We start from the raw sequence: 12685 nt of genomic DNA, 5'->3' as shown, positions 1-12685 counted from the left end.
TCTAGGTGAATTAATATATACACTCATCACCTCCCTGGTAGACGCCTGTTCAGCAGAGGCTTGTTATCCGCCACCAGTTTTGGATAGTCTGTGAGCAACACGCAAGGCCATCACCTGCATAGTCGAGGTTAGTTTAAAACCACCATCGTCTCCGTTCTGGCCTGAGTTAACAACATAATATGTGGGACAGCGCCAGCGGTCTATGTGTATGTATTAACATGCTGCTAAGCTATGCACACTAGGCCAGAGGTTCCCGAACTGCACCATTACAGTGCACCTTTTAAGGATATCCATGCTTGAGCAAGGGTGACTTATTTAGTACCTCAGTCAATTTGATTTAACCATCTGCATACAAGCATGGATATCCTTAAAACCTGGACTGTAATGGCGGAGTTTTGGATTCTCTGCACTAGGTAATTCTTATTACCTGCCATCTGGCTTTACCCCTTTGTTGCAGAGCTCTGTAGCCCCAACCTCATATACGACTCGCAGGTATCGCCCAAAAATTATATGCACAATGCAGGGCCGGCCCTGGCACAATGGTCTGTTCATGCTCCCCAGAATATACATATGTCCTCCCTGTGGGGAGTGGGTTTCCGCCAGGTGCTCTAGTTGGGAGGTAGTTAAATAGTCAACATATCCGTGATCGAGAGTCAAAATGTTGACATCATCATGTCGGCGGGACAATGCCTACGTGGTAGAAATTATATTTACAGTATGTCAACCATGTTGACATTAAAACTTTAAACGTGATGCTTTGCGAACATGCTTCAAGATATAATGCCGACATGGTTAACATACTGTAAATAGCATTACTATTGTGTCAGCAGTGTCTGTTGACAACGTTAATAAGAACCAAACCTATGTATCCCTTCTAGTTTCCGTCCACAGCTACCCATCACACTCCACGTAGGGCCGTATTCAATTAGTTTTGCATCCGCGATAAAGTTCCGCCTGACGGACTTTTCGCCTACATCGCGTCTTTTGTATGCGGAAACTTATCGTACTTGTCCAAAAGACGTGAAAACGGCGACTCGCGAAATCAAAACAGGCGGAAAGTGGTGTCGGAATCGGGGAAATCAGCTTGAACCCCCCCCAAATAGATGCACTAACATTGGAGATCAATGCAGAAGTGTCCATAGTCCTAATAAAACTGTTTGGGGCACTTAAGTTGGTACAATAGCCTCTAATTAGCGTCTTTGCACAAGTGGTGAAGAATGGCATAAAGCTGTTTTTTTTTGTGAAAATAAGTAGTCCTGGCAAATTTGGGGTACCTGAAAAGGGGTACAAGCATCTTTTAATGTCTCTAAAGTGAAGTTTTAATAAAAGTGAAATTCCGTCATAAAAGCACCTGCAATCCCAAAAACACTTGGCCCCTTCTTAGTGCACCCCCAGAACCTTATTTCGCTAGTTTTTGAAGTTGTCCCCCCAGTTTGTGCTCTTTTGCCCCAAAATTAAAGTATTTTTTGGGGTGTTCATAAATTTTTTCCTGCAATTTTTTTAAACAGTTGTCCTTTGGGGGATTGTCCCAAGGGTTCTGAGTGCTTTCCCACCTTTGCACCCCAAAATAAAAATGTTGCACTTCTTTCCTCTTGCTATTCGGAGGCAAATCTTTTTTGCCTATTACATTGCATTGATTTTCCGCGTACGTGAAAAGCGGGTGAAATTGAATATGGAGATAAGTTTCTGCCACGCGAAAAGATGCAATCGGCGATATGTTTTAGCGGATCTCGGCTTTTCGCATCTAATTGAAAACGGCCCACAGACGTCAACCGTGCCATTCTAAATTAACAAGGCATCTACAAAACTCTCGTACTCCAAGTGACTTCCTCACATATATATAGCTCTTACCGTAATGCTCTGGACGCTGCCAAACAAACATTTCCAATCTCTAATCTCTGATCAAGCCTCTAACCCCAAGCGACTTTTTAATACATTTAAACTGCTTCTTACCCCTGCCTCACCCAAGCCACCTGCTACTATCTGTGCACAGGATTTTGCTTCCTATTTCAAGGCCAAGATTGATAAGACCCAAAATGAAATGGTGCGCTCTTCCTCACCTAGTGATCTGCTGAATTCCGTACCTGAACCCTGTGGCACATTCTCTTCATTTGACCCAACAAACGAAGATGAAGTATCTACACTCTTCTCATCCTCCTACTCTATTTCCTCTCCTGTCACACAAGTCACTGCAAAAACTCTAATCCATGCACTCTTATTTCCCGAATTGACTATTGCAATAGCCTCCTTACTGGTCGTCCCAAAAACAGGCTTTCGCCATTACAATACATTATGAATGCAGCTGCGAGGCTTATCTTCCTTGCCAAACGTTCATTGTCTGCTGCTCCGCTCTGTCAGTCCTTCCATTGGCTGCTGGTTTTCTACCATATTTAATACAAAATACTTTTACTTGCACACAGTGGCGTAACTAGGGTATTTGGAGCCCAGCGCAAATTTGAAAAGGGAGCCCCCCCCCAATACCCCGATATGAGCGCACGCCTTAGGCGTGCGCGGAAAAAAAATGGGTGTGGTCACTTAAAAATGTGGCGTGTCAACATGACACACCCCTTTATTTTCACGCTGAACATTCCTATCCATATGCACCTTAACCCCAGTAGTACCCCTTATACAGTACCCCCAGTATGCAGTTGTGGTCCCTCTTATGCAGGCCCATAGTAGTGTCCCTTATACAGTATCCCCAGTAGTGGTCCCCCTTATACAGCCCCCAATTAGTTCCCCTTATTCAGTGCCCCCAGTAGTAGTTCCCCCAAATGCAGTGCCCCATGTAGTGTTCCCCTTTATGCAGTGCCCCCAGTAGCAGTCCCCACAATGCAGTGCGCCCAGTAGTGGTATCCCCTTATGCAGTGCCCTTTATATAGTGCCCCCAGTAGTAGTCCCCCCCTATGCAGTGCCCTTTATATAGTGCCCCCAGCAGTAGTCCCCACCCATGCAGTTTTCCCAGTAGTGGTCTCCCTTATGCAGGCACCCAGTAGTGATTCCCCCCCTATCTAGTGCCCCCTGTAGTGGTCCCCCCAGAGCAGTGCCCCTAGCAGTAAGCCCCTTATATAGTGCCCCCAGCAGTAGTCCCCCCCTCTCCCATGCAGTGCCCCCAGTAGTGGTCCCCCTGATGCAGGCCCCCAGTAGTGATCCCCCCTATCCAGTGCCCCTTGTAGTGGTCCTTCCTATTATTGCCCCCAGTTGTGGTCTCCCCAGTGCAGTGCCCCTAGTAGTAGGCCCCTTTTATAATGCCCCAAGTAGTAGTCCGTCCCCCAAGTAGTGGTCCCCATTTGAGGTTCCCCCTCTCGATTAAGTGCCCCCAGTAATAGCCCCCCCCCAGTAGAGGTCCTCCCAATAATGGTGCCCCCAGTAATACCCCCCCAGTAGAGGTCTTCCCAATAATGGTGCCCCCAGTGATAGCCCCCCCCAGTAGAGATCTTCCCAATAATGGTGCTCCCAGTAGCAGCCACCCCCCCAGTTGTGTCCCCACCCCCAGTAGAGGTCCCCCCAGTAGTAGCCACCCCCCTCCCCCATTGTGCCCCCATTAGTGCAGGTAGGTTTTAAAAAAATATATAAAAAATATACTTACCTGAATCCGCGCTGCTGCTCCGGACCGCGACACTGATCCCGCCGCCGCCCGCCAGTCCTCCCGGGCTGGCGCGCTCAGCATAATGGGAGAGACGTCATGATGTCATGACGTCTGTCCCATTACCCACTGCAGGAGCCGGACGGAAGTCCGGCTCTTGCAGTGGGTGCTGCAGCAGTCAATGAGAGTCTATCTGATTTTCATTGGCTGCTGTTTAACACACACATCGCCGCCAGCGCTGGCGGCGATGCGTGTGTTATGCACAGCCTGAGCCCGCCTCCTGGCGCTATTGGGCAAGCGCTCAGGGGGAGGGAACGGGCTCAGGTGTGCAGCACAGGACCGGCGCTGGAAGCCTTGCGCCGGTCCTGTGTAAATGTGTAGCGCTGACCGCACTCACTGTGGTCGGCGCTACACTGGTGGATAACTAGGGTGGGCCGGACCGTGGCCGGCGGCGCCCCCCGCGCCGCCGGTCCCACAGCGCCCAGGGCACGCACCCTGCCCGACCCCCCCTAGTTACGCCACTGCTTGCACATAAGGCTATTAACCAAACCACACCAACATACATCTCTTCACTCATCTCAAAATATCTCCCAACCACTCCGTTCAGCACAAGATCTGTGTCTCTCATCCCCACGCATTACTTGCTTCCTTTCGCGGTTACAGGACTTTTATCGGGCTACACCCACCCTGTGTAATGCCCTACCACGCACAATAAGACTTTCCTCCAGTCCCCAAACCTTCAAGCGTTCCCTGAAAACTCACCTCTTCAGGCAAGCTTATCAGATTCCAGAACAGCCCACATAACCTTCATAGCTTCCATATCTAATTCACAGTCCACACATAACCTCACACATTTGGCCGTATTCAATTTGAGGCGAAATGTCGGAATGGGCGATAATTTATCGCCGATGACGTCATTTTCGCCTATTTGAATTATCCCCGAATTCAATTACATTGACTTTTTGCCGGTGCGAAAAGTCAGTGATAAAAAAACGGGGATAAGTTTTCACCAGCTTTTTGCTGGTGAAAAAAAGTGCAGAATTGGGGTTTAGGGGTGCAGGCTTACAAAAAAGTCTGCACCCCTGGGAGTGTCATTTACAAAAAAATCTGCGTCAAAAAAAGTTTCAAAATAATCGGACACCCCAAAAAAAAATATGTTTAATTTTGGGGGTAAAAAATAAATAAATAGGGGAACAAAGTGCAAAACTATCTAAATTAATTCAGGTCGGGGCCCCATGTATGCGGCAGGTGTTTTCTTCATTGCAGGGACAAGCGGCAGGTGCATTTTTGCAGAATTTAAAAAATTACTTTAGGGACTTAAAAAAATGCTTACCCCCATTTTCATGTACCCCAAATTTGATAGGAATAGTTATTTCCCCCCCAAAAAAAAATCTAAGTGCTATTCTTCACCACTTCTTCATAGCGGCAAAAATGCACCTGCCGCAGCTATTACAAACCCTGACTTCCTTTCAGCAGGCAAAAATGGGGGTACCCATAGTGATTCCCCATGCCTGGACATCTTTAAGGGGGTCCCAGGCATATTTCCCAAAAATTCCCGTGCGAAAAGTATTTTTAAAAAAACAGGGATCATATTTCAATTACCTTTAGCAGGTGAAAAAAAGTGCATATTTGGAGTTTAGGGGTGCAGGCTTAAAAAAATAGCCTTCACCCTTGGGAATGCCCCCTTAAAACGAAATGTGCAAAAAAAAGTAAAAAAAAAAAAATCGGGACACCGCCTAAAAAAACCTTTGTTTTTGGGGTGAAAAAGAAAAGCAAAAACTAAAAACCACTTCTAAAATATACAAATTAAGGGCCTGATTCAGAGCCGTTCGCTATTTGCGGTCGTTCGTTCAAAAACAAGGGGTGGCTATTCAAATGATCCGTTCGCAAATTGCAGTCTGTTCACACCTCTAAGTCTGAACGAGCGAGCAAAACATACGCTCGTTTATTTGATAAAAACGCCCCCTGGCCGCACGCACCATACGTCATGTCCGCTATTTATTAGATTAATCGAGTACATCGTACAGCGTATGAACTGCTCGCTATTCTTGTGGTTGGTGTTTTCAACCGCTATTTTGCGAGCAGTTCTGAGTTAAAAAAAACCAAGTGACGTGGTCAATGACGCTGCTGTATTAATTATGCACTCTCTTAAAACGCCCGTTTTGACCTTTAAGCACGCCTGCATTCGAATTCCACTCCCCCGTTTTCAAGCACCTTCCCCTGTTACCACCCACATGCGCCTCATTCTGTCACTCAAAAAAGCAGGCACTCGCTATATAGCGTACAAACGATTTTCGGCCGCACTGACTGGTTCGCGCATGCGTACTAAAAACCGTACGTATGCGCAGATGTGCGAACATCGCTCGGAACGAGCGTACTGCCGCTAGCGAGCGGCTCTGAATGAGGGCCTAAATCCACAGGGTTTCCCTTATATGCGGCAGGTGTTTTCTTCATTGCGCAGAGTAGCGGCAGATGCATTTTTGCTGAATTTTTAAAAAATTAGTTTAGGGACTTAAAAATATGCTAGTACCCATTTTCATGTACCCCAAATTTGATGGGACCAATTTTAAAAACGAAAAAAAAAACCTAAGTGCTCTTCTACATCACTTCTGCAATGTCGGGAAAAAACACCTGCCACGGCTATTTAAAAATGCAGAACACATTCTGCAGGGCTAAACGGGGGTACCCAGACTGAACCCCCATATCTGGACATCTTTAGGGGGGTCCCTAGAATATTATAAGTGGGCACGCGCCCGATACTTTACCCCCAGAAAATCAGCGATGTGCTGGACTTTTCGCTCCCAAATTGAATACGGCTCATTGTCTTTCTTTCACATCCCCCTGATATTTGGCCGACATTCCTGTGTGACTGGGTCATGCAGCCCACCAAGAAACTCTGCATTCTGGCTGGACGAAAATTCAATATAAAGCACCTACTGTATCCTTGTGTATCAATGCCTATTTCCCTATAGATTGTAAGCTTGCGAGCAGGGCCTTCCTACCTATATATCTGTCTGTTATTACCCAGTTTTGTTCTATTAATGTTTCAAATTGTAAAGTGCGGAATATGTTGCGCTATATAAGAAACTGTTAATTAATAATAAATAAATAAAAACATACTGCTGACAATTCTAGTGTTAAGGTGCCTACACACACACACAACGATTTTTTACACAATTTTCCCGATTTCGATGAATCGTGATGACAAATCGTGTACATTATGCCCAAATCGTGAGTTTCTACTCACGATCACGATGCCGATGCGCGTCCCCACTGGTCGCACATCGCATCTTCAGATCTGCCGTGCTGTAGGGCAGATGTGCCAATCTGGGACACGATGCACTGGATGCACGATAGATCTTAAATCAGATTGGACATTTTTTACTTTAAATCGTGACCACGACTGCCGGGGAGCTGCCTGGGGAGAGTTCAGGGGAAATCGCGCCTCAGGACGGATCGTGAGCACATCGCTGTGTGTGTAGGCATCTTAAATTATAGTGTTAACTTGTTTTATACGGGATGTAGTTATGATACCAACGCCTATGTTAATCCCGACGCCGGAACGCCGGGCCTATCGTCATCTCTGCCGGGTAAGTATACACTTAGCCCGGGGATGGGGGGGTTGGGTTTAGGGACCCCCGGGGGGCTTAGGGTTAGGCACCCCCCCCCCCCCCCAAGGGAAGGTTAGGCTAGGGGAAGTTAGGGGTAGGCACCCCCCTGGGAGGGTTAGGTTTAGGGTGTGGGGGTTAGGTTTAGGCACCCATGGGGGGGAAATTAGGGGTAGGCACCCATGGGGGGAGGTTAGGGTTAGGCACTGGGGGGAGGTTAGGGTTAGGCACCCTTAAGGGAGGGTTAGGGGGGGAGAGGGGAGGGTTAGGGTACTTATCTCCAGATATCGACCCGCCGGGCTGCTGCTGCGGTATTTGATCTGCCGGCATTACATACGGATTACGTTTTATACTACTGCAGTATAAAATATTAGTTACCACAGCATTTGGTTGATGTATGTAAATATATCCCTCAAACCAATAGAAAGCTGCAAGCAGATAGCTCTCACCCATTTTCAGAAACCATATACAAATGTCAATTAAACAACACTCTCGGCTAACCGGAGTGGTCCTTTAGTGTCAGTGTCTGTGGGGTGGATGTTCGCAGACATATGGCAACACTCGACTCAATGCAGTGAGCAGATCCTGATTAAGTTTATGCCCAACCAGAGATGTTCTCACATCTAAAGAAAGTATAATAATACAATATATTCTCTATTAGTGGAGAGATTAAACTCTAAACACTGCAAGTTGGGCCAATGCTGACATTTTGTTGGCAGAGAATTAGACTTGAAAATTAATCTCCCCTTTCAAGTAAGCACAGACAGGTATCATTATAAGTAATCACAAAAGTCCCATTCATCAGCATGGACAAGTTAGAGCAAAGTGCAACCAGTGTGAAAAAAAAATGTTTCATTGAAGACATAAACCGATTTTATTTCCTCTTGAAGTAATCCCAACATTAAAGAGAGTAACCGCTGCTGAGAATGCAGGATGTATTCCTGTTACATATGGACTTTAGCCAGTACATGTGGGTTATTGATTAGAATTGTGGGACAGGGGGACCGTCAGTGGCATGCTGGGAACGCGGTGGGATTTAGGCTGCTTCTGTTTGATACTTTGTACAGTTTCCAGGATTAATGTAAACACTGGTTTAGTTTCACCCTGTTCTCTGCCATCCTAACGCTGGCCACACACATGACCATACAAGCCAACTGCCCCCATACCACTCTCCCTTTACCCAAAATGAGAGGGATGTTAATAATTTGGTTAAAAAAAAGCATGTTGTTGTTAGGCCTGTTCACCGGAAGGACGACCCGGAGACGAGCAAAGTGGCAGACATATTTTTCGTGAATCTAGTTTGAGTTCAGAGGGTGCTCCGCCATCAAAAGCGTGCCATCTGTTATTTGTACATTAGAGTGTCATTGAATGGTTTGTCTATGAATAGAAATCCCCATGGCTGCCAAGCTATATGACCAGAAACTCAACCGTATGCCACCCGTAGAAATCAATGGAATATAGCAGTAACAATAATTGGATGCCCCATGTCCTGCAGAATTCAAATACGACACTAAGGGGTCTATGTACTAAGCCTTGAAAAGAGACAAAGTGGATGGATATAAAGTACCAACCAATCAGCTCCTAACTGACATTATTCAAATACAGCCTGTAAAGTTACATTTAGGAGCTGATTGGTTGGTGCTTTATCTCCGTCCACTTTATCTCTCTCCAAGACTTAGGGCCTGATTCAGACTTGGGAATAGAGATATCTCTCTCAACCGATCATCTTGGTGAGACCATGCTGCACTGCAGGTGGGGCGGATTTACAATGTGCAGAGAGATTTAGATTTGGGAGGGAGGTGTCCAAACTGACATCTAAATTGTAGAGTAATAATAAATCTGTGCAGTATTTGTGGGCTACATACATCTGCCCCCACCTGCAGTGCAGCACGGTATTACCAAGATGTACAGTTACTGGCTCTATCTTACTCTATTCCCAAATCTGAATCAGGCCCTTAGCTCCTATCTGTAAGTCACAGCAGGCCAAGAGGCAGGACGATGGTGCTGGGGCATTACATATTACATTGGGTCAGATGTACTAAGTCTTGGAGAGAGATAAAGGGGGATGGCTAATTGCCGAGCCGGAGCTATTCAGTCATTGGGGATTACCCCATGCGTGAGTCCCCGCCGTTGGACTGAACCTCGCAGCTCATGGAGGTGCGAGGTAGAGTCCGTGGAAAAACAACACCAAATCGGGCTCACGCGCGGGGAAAAAAAAAACATTGATTCTGCAGTTTACGCGAAATCAGTGTGTTTCTGCGCGAGTCCCGATTTTTCAGCGTGGGAAAAAGGCTATTTAATTTAATAGCCTTTTCCAGTGCCGCAGGGATTTTAAACCCTGCGGAAAATTGTATACCCCCCATTGTGTATGGAAATAAAGTACCATTCAATCAGCTCCTAACTGTAATTTTTCAAACACAGCCTGTAAAATGGCAGTTAGGAGCTGATTGACTGGTACTTTTTCTCTCTCCAAGGCTTAGTGCATGATTAATGCAGACATCAACATTGGATGTAAACAGTAATCTGCAATTCATGACAACAACTTACTTTCCACTGGAAATGCCGCACACAGACACACAGGATACCCCCTGGCGCACATCAAGCTACAGATATATGTTTTCTTAATGTCACCCCTACCTAGCCTCAAACCAAATGCTTCTTTAACATGGGACGTGACTCAGGCTTGGGCGTTAGGCCCATGGTCACACAGTTGAACAATTTTTTTGACACTGCACATGAGAAAAACAAGTCTCATAGCGCAAGCGTGAGCTGTAGAGTTACACGGTATTCGTAATGTCGCCTTGATCGTAAGGTCCTGAGCAGACCACTGCGATTCATGGGCGTTCCTGGATGGAGTCGGGGGAGGTTGTTCGCATAAGGAATCCAGTCCGTGGGCATGTTATGGGAGTTCCAATAGCAGCTGTGCTCCCAATTGCGCAACCAGTCTCAGAGGCCATTTTTAGAGGGAAAGCAGACCCGGTATCGGTGCAGCCCGGGACTTACTTGAGGAGTCAACATGCGTCCGATGTTGTGTTCTCCACCCTGGAGGATCTGCACACAGCGCAGATAGGGGAAGTGGTTGTAGCAACATTTGTGCAGTCTGACGCAACGCTATCTCAAGCTGGGAGTCTGATAGCGGGCATTGCCATATTGTCGCAGGCACAGAGCACGATCGCAGCTGCGAATGCTATAGCGTATACCTCTGAATCAGGCTCATGGATCCATATTACAATGACACACAACATTGTGTCAAAAATACCTGTATCGAAAATACACCTTTCCCAGCCTTTAACCCTTTCAGTGCCGCAGTGGCTCTTTTCTTAACAATGTGTGACGCAGCACAAGTACCAGCTCCCTGTGGACCACACAGTGATATAGTCTGTGGTACTCACAAAACAGGCCGCTGGTCTCAATCCTGACATCCCGAAATACCAACGCCTATCTTAATCCCGACGCTGGAACGCCAAGGACGCCAGCCCGTACGAAGGTTAATCCGGTGCACCCTTAGCGTTAGCCGTGGGGGGGGGGGGGGTTAGAATTAGGGAGTCTAGCGGGGTCAGGTTTGGGGGGGGAGATTAGGGTTAGGCACTCCTAGGGGGGAGGGTTAGGCACCCCCAGGGTGAGACTAGGGTTAGTCACCCCTCTGGGAGGGTTAGGTTTAGGGAGCGGTAAGAGGGGGTTAGGGTTAGGCACCCCCGGGGGGAGGTGAGGGTTAGGCATTAGGGGGCAGGTTAGGGTTAGGCACCACTAAGGGAGGGTTAGGAGGGGGACAGGGGAGGATTAGGGTACTTACCTTCCCCAGTCGGGATTTTCATCCTGTCGGGCATCCGCTAAATAGCCGCTGGTATTTCAATCCCATTCTATATATACATACTCATGACCCCACTGGTGGGCAAATTGTCATAAACAAAATGCAACTCTTTATGTTTAAACTAGAGTAATAACAGTAAGGGTCTATTTCAGAGTAGACAGCAGAATTACTGTCTAAAACAACAATCACTGAGGATATATTTATATACTTGGACAGTGACAATTAATATCTTTTTATATATTTGCTATGTACAGTATGACCACTCTAACCACACCATGGATTTCTCATAGTCACAGGGACTAACAGTGTTTGTTCACTTCACACATTGATCTCCAAAGATAGGAGAACCGACTGTCCCTAATAAAACAATATTGAATCATTTAAACTGAGGAGGGGAAATCCTATCTTTAAGTAATTTCCATAATATTTAAGAGATCAATAGAGAACATATTTTGAATCTCATATCTGTGTTTAATTTAAAAGGACATATGAACAAACACTAAATACGTACCCCACATATATAAAGGATGAAGGGCAGACTAAATTATATTTTTGAATTGTGAAGAAGACAATTTAAAGACACACAGGGCCTGATTCAGAGCCGGACGCTCTGAATCAGGGTGTTTTTTTTTTTTTTTCTGGTGCATCCTCCTGGACGCTCGCATAGCTGTGGGTTACCACCCACAGCTTATGCGAGCGTCCATGATGATGGTCGCGATGGTCAAGACCATCGCGACCATCGGGCTTGCGACGAGACCCTGCGGTAGGGTCTCGCTGCCGCAAGCCCTGGAGTGATTTTGGCTCTATCAGAGCCCAAATCACTCCCACTGACATCACTAGTGACTAGTGATGTCAGTGGGGCCGGACCCAGACGGTAGGCGTTCCCATGGGAATGCCTCCATCTGGGCAGCCACGCCCCAGCACGCCCACCAAAGGGGGTGTGCTGTCACTCACCATCGACAGCATGCCCCCTTTGGTGCGAGACCCCGAGCGACGGCTTCCCCATCGCTCGCCGGATCTCGCGCATGCGCACGAGGGAGCAGCCTCCGTCGTGCGCATGCGCATTTGGGTACCATCGACCCGCTTGCGAGCGTCCTGCGATCGCGAACGGGCCTGAATGAGACCCACAGTTCTGTGTTATATTTTAATATTTAGAATTTTATATTTCTTTTCACACTTTTTTCTATATTTAAAAAAAAAAAAAAAACCTTGTTGGTACATTATATGGAGTTAATTGAATTTTAGATGTTTGAATTAAAAAGTATGTTTTTATCTAGTGCACCCAATAGTGACACACTTTTTCTGTTCACTTCACTTTTTCTGTGCTGGCAGGAGGAGAACCCAGCTACAATATAGGGTTGGGTATGAAATATCGCGGGCTGACTAGCTGCCGGTTCCGATGCTGGAAGCCTGAAGGTGCAGAATCACGACAGAGGGCTGTATTTAATTAGCGGCGAAAACTGCCTGTATTTTCACCATTGGCGAAAACAGACGTTTTTCGCCAAAAAACGGCGATTTTCTTTGCCAAAAACTGGAGATAAGTTTTCTCCATCCCAGACCGGGTGAAAGAAAAATGCAAAATCCCTATTTTCGGCTAAAAATGTGGGGATTTCTTTCAGAACCCTTTGGACACCCCCCCCCCCCTAATAATAAATTATCCCAAAAAATTTGTAAGCTGCGTAC

The sequence above is a fragment of the Taudactylus pleione genome, unplaced genomic scaffold, assembly GCF_031769625.1.
Source record: "Taudactylus pleione unplaced genomic scaffold, aTauple2 ptg001547l, whole genome shotgun sequence".
Classification (NCBI taxonomy): domain Eukaryota; kingdom Metazoa; phylum Chordata; class Amphibia; order Anura; family Myobatrachidae; genus Taudactylus; species Taudactylus pleione.
Note: the sequence above shows the minus strand (reverse complement) of the source record.